An 11,915-nucleotide genomic window follows, 5' to 3' on the forward strand; every position below is an offset into this window, starting at 1 on the left:
TGCACTGTTTTCTGAATAACCTGTGTGTGTGTGTGTGTGTGTGTGTGTGTGTGTGTGTGTGTGTGTGTGCCGTCCTACAGCAGCGTTTCGTCCCCGCCGCAGCCGTCTATGTTCCCCGAGATCCTCGTGCAGCCCGTCATGCCGCTGGAGTCCAAAACACCGGCCTCTCTCTCACAGGTAACACACGGTGACGGGTTTGAGCTGCTAGAGCAAAGATTATAGTTACTGCTGACATCACGCTTGATTCATGTAGACATTTATAAAATATAATTTATATTAGTTTATATTTATTTAATATAAAATAATTTATATTAGTTTATATTTAATGTATAATTTATATTATATTTTTTTATAAGTCTGTGTATAATACATGATATGTCTATGGTGTGTACAATAAAAAAATGTAATAATATATAGAAGTATAATCCCTTTAAATTATTAAGATTAAAATAATTTCTAATTTATATTTTATATTTATAAAATAGAAATAATTGAAAGAAATTTATATAAAAAATAAAGGCCAAAAAAAAAATATATATATATATATATAAATACAATTTTTGCATTTTTTTTTGCATTTTTATCATATATATAATTTTTATACCAGTGTGTGTGCAGTATATATATATAATTTTTTTTTTTCTTTTTTTTTTTTCTTTGATTTTCTTTGATCTTTGTTTTGGTTGAGCAAATAATAGTAGCTACTGTAGTTCTGGTGCTAATGTATTAAAACTACTCTAATAAGTGCAAACAGTGTGACAGCGGCAGGATCTCTGCTCTGTTTTCTTCTCCAGTCCTGCGAGTTTCTCAGCAGCTCCACGGAGCTCCATCCTGCGGTCAGCGTCGCTCCTCGCGCGGGATTCTCCAGCCTCGGGGCCCGACTGGAGCTTGTGCCCGACCCCGACATCCACCGGCGCTTCTCCCTGCAGGAGCCGCACACGTCACTGAGCTCACAGACGCCACAGAAACACGGCTCAGACCCCGGGAGCTAGAGAGACCACCGCCAGACCAGAGGAGATCAAAGCGGACCGACCAGCCCTCTCCGGCTTCTGGTTTTGCACTGCGGAGGGTTCAGAGATTCACTGGAGGCGGTTTTACTCTGCTGTCGTCCAGTATTGGATATCCAGAAACAAATAATGATGATTATTACTGATTTTTTAAGTAGCCATTATGTCTTGCACTGAATTTTCCAGACTCTCTCGATCTTTATCTTCACGTCTGCCGCGCTTCCAAAACTGACTGAACTCGTTAGTGTTAGCTGGCCTAACAGAAGAAAATCATTATAATAATAATAACCTTATGTGTTCTGTCCTGTCATTGCCTTCATTTCCTGTGTGTGGACGAAGAAGGCGGAGCCTCAGGCCCCACCCAAGCACACTTGATTGGCTGGATGGGGTGATTGGCAGGTGTTTAAAGCTATGCCGTTACTGATGAAGCATATCATGTGTTCTGACACTGGACAAACAATATGCAATGAGTCGAACGCGTGTCACATCCCACTTGGCTTCGGTTCGTTTGTTTTCCAGCTTTTTGTTTTTTATAGTTAGAAAAACATTAGCTTTAGCAATACCGAATCCTTTAAACCACAAACGAAACCAAATATTGAAGATTGGGTTGGACCAAATGTTTTTCGTTGGTTTTTCCTCATCGTCTGCGGTGTTTACGGCCTGCAGTCACAGTCACATGATTATTAATTATTATTTGGTACAGTTATGAGCTCTTGACAATGAATTAAAAACAAATGTTCGTTTTAGTTTTCCATTGACGTGTGGACCAATGAAAAAAGAAACTTCATATAAGCTCTTAAGCATGCGATGATAAACACTTTTAATATTTAGCCATTTATTTTAAATCAGACTTTAACCTCATTATATTTAAATGACTATGATATTTAATATAAGCGTTCTTGAGGAAGGAAGGCATATTAGCATGAGAACGTGTTGTGCATCAGCATCCATACATGAATCATGGCCTCTAGGCTTCAATTTAGAGGTTTTTAATTGTGATTTATGTTTTGTTAATACCAAATATTATATCTAATTTGAATTCAACTGGTAAACTGAACGCAAGGAAGGTGGATTTCACCGCGTGTCAATGTGAAAGCACTGTTCAACACTACTGCATTAAATAACAATCGTCACGTTTACTTTGATGAGTGCAGGAGTTTGCACATGTTTATCTAGTTCATATTTGTTATGCATTTTAATATTATTATTATTAGTGTCTCCATAAATTCGGTGTATAGGAGTCTTTTCACCATCATATTCGGGTGAATCTCACAATAACACATACAGGTCAAATTTTACCCAGGTATTAACAAAATCAATTTTTAGGATTTTTATACTTCTTATTATTCTCAATGATGATTCTCTTTAGATTGTAATTCATTATTCATTATTATGATTTTTTTTCCGAATCCTTTAAACCACAAACGAAACCAAATATTGAAGATTGGGTTGGACCAAATGTTTTTCGTTGGTTTTTCCTCATCGTCTGCGGTGTTTACGGCCTGCAGTCACAGTCACATGATTATTAATTATTATTTGGTACAGTTATGAGCTCTTGACAATGAATTAAAAACAAATGTTCGTTTTAGTTTTCCATTGACGTGTGGACCAATGAAAAAAGAAACTTCATATAAGCTCTTAAGCATGCGATGATAAACACTTTTAATATTTAGCCATTTATTTTAAATCAGACTTTAACCTCATTATATTTAAATGACTATGATATTTAATATAAGCGTTCTTGAGGAAGGAAGGCATATTAGCATGAGAACGTGTTGTGCATCAGCATCCATACATGAATCATGGCCTCTAGGCTTCAATTTAGAGGTTTTTAATTGTGATTTATGTTTTGTTAATACCAAATATTATATCTAATTTGAATTCAACTGGTAAACTGAACGCAAGGAAGGTGGATTTCACCGCGTGTCAATGTGAAAGCACTGTTCAACACTACTGCATTAAATAACAATCGTCACGTTTACTTTGATGAGTGCAGGAGTTTGCACATGTTTATCTAGTTCATATTTGTTATGCATTTTAATATTATTATTATTAGTGTCTCCATAAATTCGGTGTATAGGAGTCTTTTCACCATCATATTCGGGTGAATCTCACAATAACACATACAGGTCAAATTTTACCCAGGTATTAACAAAATCAATTTTTAGGATTTTTATACTTCTTATTATTCTCAATGATGATTCTCTTTAGATTGTAATTCATTATTCATTATTATGATTTTTTTTTAAACCATCAAAAATTAAAGCCAACAAATACTGCTTTAATGTATAAAAATTTAGAAATTTATATTTAATTAGCTTTGAAACTCAGTAAAACAAATTTGAGAGAATTTGTCACAAAAAAAACTCCCATAATTTCTTTTTAAATCCCATAATAAAAAATAATAATAATAAAAAAAAAATAAAACAAATTTGAGAGAATTTGTCACAAAAATGTCCCATAATAAAAAAAATTAAAAAAATATATAAAAATTTCTTTTTTTTGTCACAAAAAAAAACTCCCATAATTTTTAAAAAAATCCCATAATAAAAAAAATGTATTAATTAATTTTAAAAAATATATATATAGAGAGAGATTTTTTTTTTGTCACAAAAAAAACTCCCATAATTTTTAAAAAAAATCCATAATAAAAAAAAAATATATATATATATATACAAATTTTTTTTTTGTGAGATTCACCCTCACATTGCTCACAGGTGGAGAAATGAAATAGTCTCTGACACATTTATTTTTAGTTCGTTTGGTTGGTTGTTAGTAATCCAGGATTGCTCTTAATCTGTGTCAGGTGACTGTGAGTGGAGAAATTCAGCCTGCTTAGTTCACAAAACACAGCTTCATTGTCCTAATGGTCAGATAGTAATGAATGGAGGTTATATAACAATATTATTGCGTTTCATTCTGTGATTATTCTCCACGTCACTGTCACGTTTAGATGATAATCTGTCCTGCTGAATGGGTTTTGTGTGTGTAATGTGTGTTTCTCCTGATGTTCGGTGTACCGCTGTGCACTTTACACCGTCTCTCTCTCTTACTGAAGAGGAGGATCTCTGCTCTCTTTACATCTATTTACAGGGATTTGAAGCCAAGGGCATTTATGCCATCAACTTTAGACACAGAGAACATAAAACCGGCCAAACGCAACCCAAATCCATGCAACTATTAAACAGGCTTTCCAATCATGAAGGACATCTTGTATGTAAATACTTTTCAATCTTTTGGGTTTTAATTTATTTTGGTAATTCGTTTACACTGGATTGCTATTTTTCTCCTTCCCTACTTTGCTGTACATAAGGAAGTCTTGTAAAGAAATGAATTCTTGGCATCCCTATAGCCGACACTATGCAGAATCGCATTTCCCTGGCATGCTTCGAAATGCAGAAAATAAAATAAAAATACTGTAGAGGAAAACTAAATATGTTTGATTTCTTTCTTTCTTTCTTTTTTAAATAAACATGTGAATATCTCTGTTAATAATGATGTAAGTATCATTTATTATATAATAGCCTATATATATATATAAAGGTAATAACAAAGACAGATTTAACTCGTGCACATTTTATCTGCATGCTGCACGAATCATGTTGAAACAAGCTGACGAGATCGGACAGACTTCAGAAAGTCTTGATTGTGTGCTAGCGTTATACACGGTTGACTTTACAAAGTTTAAAAATATTTATTTCAATAAACTTCTTTGAAAACAACTGAAATTACGGTGCTTTTCTCTTTTTTTTCGTTATAAAGCATATTATTATTGGGAAAATTTCATGAAACCCCCCATTTTTTTAAAATAGGTAATAAAGTGCACCATCCAAACTTAATTTGTTGTAATTTATGAACACTTTGGAATACAGACCTAAAGTGGTCTCTTTATTAAAGAAGAAAATCAGCAGATTATTGCAAAAGTTCAAGTATCAAAAAGTTATAGACGTTTACATTTACTGTAAAGAAAATGCGCTATACTAATTTAATTTAATTTTATATATAGTAAATATTTTACATATCAGGTTTTACTCTAAAATTGGTATAAAATTAAAGCCTCGTGTCTAAATAAGTTATGTACCAAATTTGAAGTTGATATGGAAAAAAATGGAGATTTTATTCAGGGTGTTATACCACAAACAGCCACCGGGTGCCATCCAAACTCCATTGAATTTTTTAATGCATTTTTCTGTCACAAATGTCTAGATTGCTCTGTCAATATTACTTCTATCTCAAAATCCAGGAATCCTGAGACTCAGACCTTTCCAATGATATGTATCTTGTCAAGATTATAAAAAGTTTTGATTGTAAAATACCGTAATACATTTTGTAATATGACACTTGACACCGCCCACTAAGGGGGAGGAGACCGCCAAAAGATTTTAAAGTACCATTTCCATGGTAACGCAATGTCTGGTTTCAAAATGGTTTTCACAGGATAAATCTTGGGCTTCTAAGCTTTCAAATAATATATAATTTATGATGATTACTAAAAGATTTCATAGAGAAAAAGGACAACAACAAAAAAGAGTGCCAAACGTCCCACAGGTGGGACGGTGACAGTTAAGGGGTTAACACGAACTAACAATAAAACATACATTTCTAATCTCAGTTCATATTAATATCAACACTTACATTAAAATCCAAAGTTGTATCTGTCAATATGAATTGAGCCGAGCTAACATGAACTAACAATGAACCGCTGTAGGCTACTTTAATTCATTTAGATTAACATGGATGAATAAATAATTTAATGAATGTATTGCTCATTGTTAGTGCTTATTGCATTAATTACTGTTAACTAATACACCTTACTGTAAAATGTTACCACGTTACTGATACATCTGCAGTTATTAAAAAGCAGTCGTTTTTAATAATCAGGTGGATTGTGCTCTCATCTTTGTGCAGATAATCATACACCAAATCCATTAATAAACACATTTTATTTATAGAGACTCACATTAAACCAGCACAAAACAGATTAAACTATTGAGGCTTGAAATTCTTTCAAATAAGCTTGACTTGGCCACTAGATGGCGACATTTAACCATCCGAAAAAATCTCAGCTGTGATTTTTAGGTTGATTTCTTCATGCAGTGATCTGGTTATTGTTTAGTTATGCAAACAATATTACAGAGTACGTGAGTAAAAATACAAATGTGGTGGGTTTTGTAATTTTCTAATTAATATTTCACATTCATGAGACCAAATTTAACTTAAAACTTCATATTATATTGTATTATATACATAAATCGTTTCAATCTTTTAAAATTATTTAGGATTTATGCATTTGCAATGAGGTCAGTAACTGATAAATTACTGAACAGATAAAATATTACAATAAAATAATAACTAAATAATAATAAATACAATTAAATATCTGAGTGAAAGTAAGGTTTTTATTTGATTGATTTTCATTGGCTCGCCATTGGCCCGTATAAGGAGTCAAACTCACTGATTGGATGCGCCGCGTGTCTATCAAAAGTGCGCAAGTTGGACAGGCGGCATCAGTCGCGGAGACGCTCCGTCCGCGTCGTGATTGGACGACACCGCTGTCCGTCTATCCTTCCTGGCCTGCGATTGGCTGAGAGTGTCAGGGGGCGGCGACGTGCGCGTGCGGTCAGTGAAGAGCGCAGGGCGGATCAGCGTGAGGCCGCGACACCGACACACGCGCGGAAAACTCTCGGAAATCAACGGAAACGGTGAGAATAAACTCGTTAAAGTGTGTTAACTCTTCTTCGCGGTTAAGTCGGTAGGTAGAAAGTGTGACGCGGGAATTCGCGCCGAGGGCGGTTTGCGCGGGTCAGTGACGCGGCTGAAGTGAGTGAACTGTGTTTCTGACAGTTAAAAAATCACTGCGATTTGACACGAATCAGATCAGATTTATTGATTAAGATGATCTATCAGACCTGCTGCTGATTTCAGGTCAGTTCAAGCCTGAAACTGTAGTTTTTGATTCTGCGTGTGTGTACTTGTGAGTAAAGTTGTCCTTGATTGTGTTTGTGTGGCCTGTCAGGGGTGAAATGTTGACCACAGGACTATTAATTATTCAGTTTTTCTTATAATGGGTCATTCAGATGTATATTTTAGCACAATACGTTTCTGTGGATGTCACCGCATCAGATGAGATCAGATGAGAACCGCTTTCTCTCCATCAGTTTATTTGTCATAATTCGTCCAGTCTGTGGAGTTTGTTGTGTGTTTGAGCTGAATCATATATGATCCATCCTGCTGAGGATTTAGATGTGACGCAAGCATCAGCGGATTACAGGACACACACACACACACACACACACAAACAAACAACCAACCAGACACCCTACATTTCACATATTCATACATACACACATACATGCATTTATACATGCTCACATATTCAGTCTTATGCTCTTCATATTAGTATGGCGTGCAGTTCGTGCCAAAAACGTGTCAACTGCTTTGTGCAAAACATTTATGTCTACTGTTATTGCCTTTGTTTTGTTGGTGTCATCTTCCTTGTCATGCATTCAGAAAAGTTTCATGCTATAAATTATAGCTCCCAGTGACTGTTCTGCAACACATTTAGATATCCAGGTAATCAACTCGATAGTTTAGACTTACTTTTTCAATAATGAGTTTTGTAATAATTTTAGATCTTTGAGTGCATCTGTAGAGTGTAGGTTTCATATTTGTGCGTTGTCATAATGTTCTGAGATTTAGAAAGATGTTGAGTCATTATTAAACGTCTTTATAAATAAATATATATACACATATGAATGAATGAATGCGTATTAAATTTTCACCTCCTGTCCGCAACCCAACCAGAACAGACCTGTGATCCGTGATTTTAGAAGCTCTTTTATACTTTGTCCGATGGATTGTCTTTCCTTTTGCTCATCATATTGTTAATTGTGCATTAAGTAAAAATGCTGAAGGCTTTAGACATACAGATGTTTCTCAGGCATCTTATTTGTATATTTTAGATGTAGATGTGTTTTTTTCTTCATCAGATTTGGAGAAATGTAGCATTGCATCACTGTTTCAGCAATGGATGCTCTGCAGTGAATGGGTGCCGTCAGAATGAGAGTCCAAACAGCTGTTAAAAACATCACAATAATCCACAAGTAATCGTATTTTAGCCGGAAGCGACTGTTTGAAGTTAAAAACGTCTTAATAATGGATTAGTTTCATGTAAACACTCAGCTCTTCGCTTCTCCAGTGTTAACTGATGGACTGGAGTGGTGTGGATTACTTGTGGATTATTGTGATGTTTTTATCAGCTGTTTGGACTCTCATTCTGACGGCACCCATTCACTGCAGAGGATCCATTACTGAGCAAGTGATGTAATGCTACATTTATCCAAATCTGATGAAGAAACAAACTCATCCTAATCTTGGATGGCAAGAGAGTAAGAATTTTCAGCAAATTTAAATTTTTGGGTGAACTATTATCTTAATATATACATACTTAATCTAATATGATCTGACAGTGAACAGTTGAATTTTATTATGTTAACAAAGATTAATACATGCTGTAACAAATGCATTGCTCATTGTTACTTAATCTTAGTCAGTGCATTAACTAATGGGACCTCATTGTATCATTTCGGCTCGTTTCACCAAACAGCATCAGCCAGCATTTGACATGATTTAAACTGGTTATTAGGAGTGTTTGTAATAGTGACAGCTTTTTTTGCTGAATGTTGGATGACTGGTTTGTCCTTTAGTTTGCCTCAACTTACCATAAAAAAAGTTATAAACAAAAATATATAATTTTTTGTATATGATACCATGTAAATATGTTAATTACTTTTTATCTAGGGATGTGACCATATAAATTTCAGCTAATATTGTTTGTTTAATATTTTGTTTCCCAAAATATTCGAAGCACGTAATAGCAGGGCATATATCATTATTTTTTTATGCATATCTTAATATATACATACTTAATCTAATATGATCTGACAGTGAACAGTTGAATTTTATTATGTTAACAAAGATTAATACATGCTGTAACAAATGCATTGCTCATTGTTACTTAATCTTAGTCAGTGCATTAACTAATGGGACCTCATTGTATCATTTTGCCTGTGTCATGTAACCGAGCGCAGGCCGTTTATCATGTAAATGAGTCAGGAGATCGGCCAATATTAAGTTACACTTCACAGGTGAGCTTTATGAATGCATGTGCATTGTTTATGAATCACTTATTTGAATGTTTTTGCTTGAATTCCATCCAGCCCGGTCAGTTTTTAGGTCAGTTAACTGGACTTATCCAGTTTTGCTGGTTTATTGCTTCTACTAAAATTTCCTTGTGTGATTCATGGGTAGTTCAGCATTAAGTTTTATCATCTGCACACTGAAATAGCTCATAAACTGTCATACTCGTAACGCGCATGAGGAAGTGAAAGGAGAAGAGTTTTTTGACATGAGATACAGTTGTAGGCGCTTCTTTTGTGTGTGTGAGTCAGATTGTTTACAAGGAAGAGATTGTCGTTCAATGATTTGATAGGGGAGTCTTCTGAGAGGCTTCTGCTCCAGTGAAGGTGTAAATAAAACAGCCTGAGGACATGTGTGTGTGTGTGTGTGTGTGTCCGTAAGGATCGCGGAGTCACAAAACCACCCCCACTCTTTCTGACGGATTCAGAGAGAGAAACCGAATCAATGGCTGTTGGCGAGTCTGTAATTGGAGCGATTGATCCGTCGGTGTGTGATTATGTAAACTGTGCAGGTCATTCTTGTGTCTTGCTGTCTAATGCATATATAGATATAATAATAATAGATATGAATGTATAAGAATAGCATATTAGAATGATTTCTGAAGGATCATTTGATGCTGAAGACTGGAGTAATGATGCTGACAATTCCGCTTTGATCACAGGAATTTTATAATATATTAAAATAACAAATGGTTCTTTTGAATTGTAATAATTTTTCACAACATTACCGTTTTTACTAGAATTATGATAAAATAAATGCAGCCTTGGTTGACAGAAGAGTCTTCAATGTAAATGTCCTAATAGGTGTTAGTTTGGCTCAGTTTCTTGTTTCCTGCTGTTTGCATGTCTTTGTGGTTTTATATAGCTTCATCTTCTTTGGTGGTGGTTTGTGGTTCTTTGTTTCCATGGAATTGTGGGTGGAGCTAAGGAGTGTCTCATGAATGATGTATTAGTAAAGTGATAAAGGAGTGGTGTTTTTCTGACAGCCCAGAAATATACGGCTCGTTTCACCAAACAGCATCAGCCAGCATTTGACATGATTTAAACTGGTTATTAGGAGTGTTTGTAATAGTGACAGCTTTTTTTGCTGAATGTTGGATGACTGGTTTGTCCTTTAGTTTGCCTCAACTTACCATAAAAAAAGTTGTAAAAAAAAAAGTTTTTAAATGTGTGATTTCACGTTTAATTTAATTTGTTTCTTGTTTGTAAAAATTTCCTAGCAATTTTTTTTGTATATGATACCATGTAAATATGTTATTTACTTTTTATCTATTTCACTCAGAAATTGCTAATAAATTTCACAAATAATTACAAATAAACAAGTAACACACATAATTAAACATGGGATTTTAAAGTAGAACGGCTGGAATAGTATTTTCTTGTGAAACTTGCTCTGAAAATCATTCTTTAGAATGAATCTGTTCTGAATTGCATGTTTTGTGCTTGGGCCGCAGTGTTTGCGGTGTTTCTCGGTCTGCATGTGTGGATCAATGCTGCCGCCCATCAGAGAGAAGTGACACAGATCCAGCGCTTCTGGGAGTGACACTTTCTCTGAGCTGACTGCGCACAAACACACTGACAGCTCGTCATCAGCTCGTGACGTGACCCTGTGAAGGAGACGGCGGACACAAAGCCAACGCCACGCACCACACACACGCGTGTCTTCCATATGGAAATCTGTTCATAAGGAAAATGCGCCATTATGCTAATGGCTGTTGCAGTTAATATTAATGTCCTCTTGAGACTGAAGCGCATGACAGAGTGAGTGTGTGTTATTGAATTACTGCTCTTGGGGAAATTTCTCACTAATTCGTCCCTCGTTGTATCTCATCAGCTCAATCTGCAGAGGAGATGCCTAAACTGGAAAAAGAAAAATCCATTTCATTCTTTTTAGTTCAAAATTTCATATTTAAAGGGATTCTCCACCCCAAAATGAAAATTTTTCATTAATCACTTTCCCCCATGTCGTTCCAAACCCGTAAAAGCTTCGTTCGTCTTCGGAACACAATTTAAGATATTTTGGATAAAAACAGCTTGTGAATGTCCCATTGACTGCCAAGTAAATTTCACTGTCAATGTCCAGAAAAGTATGAAAGACATCGTCAAAATAGTCCATCTGCCATCAGTGGTTCAACCGTAACGTTATGAAGCGACGAGAATACTTGTTGTACACTTAACAAAAAGGAACACTTAACTGTCAACAGTAAATGATGACAGAATTTTTATTTTTGGGTGAACTATCTCTTTAAGATATCAGCACAGTAACACTCAGTCAAATTAATGTTATCAATAAAATCCCAGAAAATATAGAGAGATAATTTTTTGTCAATATCGCACACCCCTAGCCACCCCTAACGTGTTCCGTGCAATTGGCAGAGCTGAATGTAAAGTTTAACACCGCATACACCATCCTAACCCTCGCCAAAGAAGAGCTCTCTCTCTCTGTGTTTAACCAAACTCAGATTAACTTTAGGTTGTTTACAAAAGAAATCTGTCAGTGTTCTTTTCATTTTCTCTCTTCTTCAGCCCATTCTTTTTCTCGCCGTTGTAAGTGGAAAGCAGTGACTGAGTGATTGACAGCTAATATAAACCAATCTAAAATCTGCATTAAAGTATAGAATGTAAGGATAACATCTGTTAATATATAATTTGTAGTTGTGGTGCTCATTAATTTTTGGTCAGTGCTCCTATCTTTTTGAAGTTGGGAGCA

General features: G+C 35.1%; 1 protein-coding gene across 5 annotated transcripts in view; it reads left to right on the plus strand.

Moving 5' to 3' along the window:
• Positions 1–6,613: 6,613 nt before the first annotated feature.
• The window catches only part of LOC107753050 (microtubule-associated protein 4-like), a 71,997-nt gene continuing 66,695 nt past the window's right edge, over positions 6,614–11,915 (plus strand). For all 5 annotated transcript variants that reach the window (XM_016569156.1, XM_016569157.1, XM_016569159.1 and 2 more), the window contains exon 1: positions 6,614–6,709. The gene's annotated coding sequence lies outside the window, so the exon portion shown is untranslated. The remainder of the gene's footprint in view (positions 6,710–11,915) is intronic.

The sequence above is a fragment of the Sinocyclocheilus rhinocerous genome, unplaced genomic scaffold (assembly GCF_001515625.1).
Source record: "Sinocyclocheilus rhinocerous isolate Xijiao unplaced genomic scaffold, SAMN03320098_v1.1 scaffold1493, whole genome shotgun sequence".
In the NCBI taxonomy this organism is placed as follows: domain Eukaryota; kingdom Metazoa; phylum Chordata; class Actinopteri; order Cypriniformes; family Cyprinidae; genus Sinocyclocheilus; species Sinocyclocheilus rhinocerous.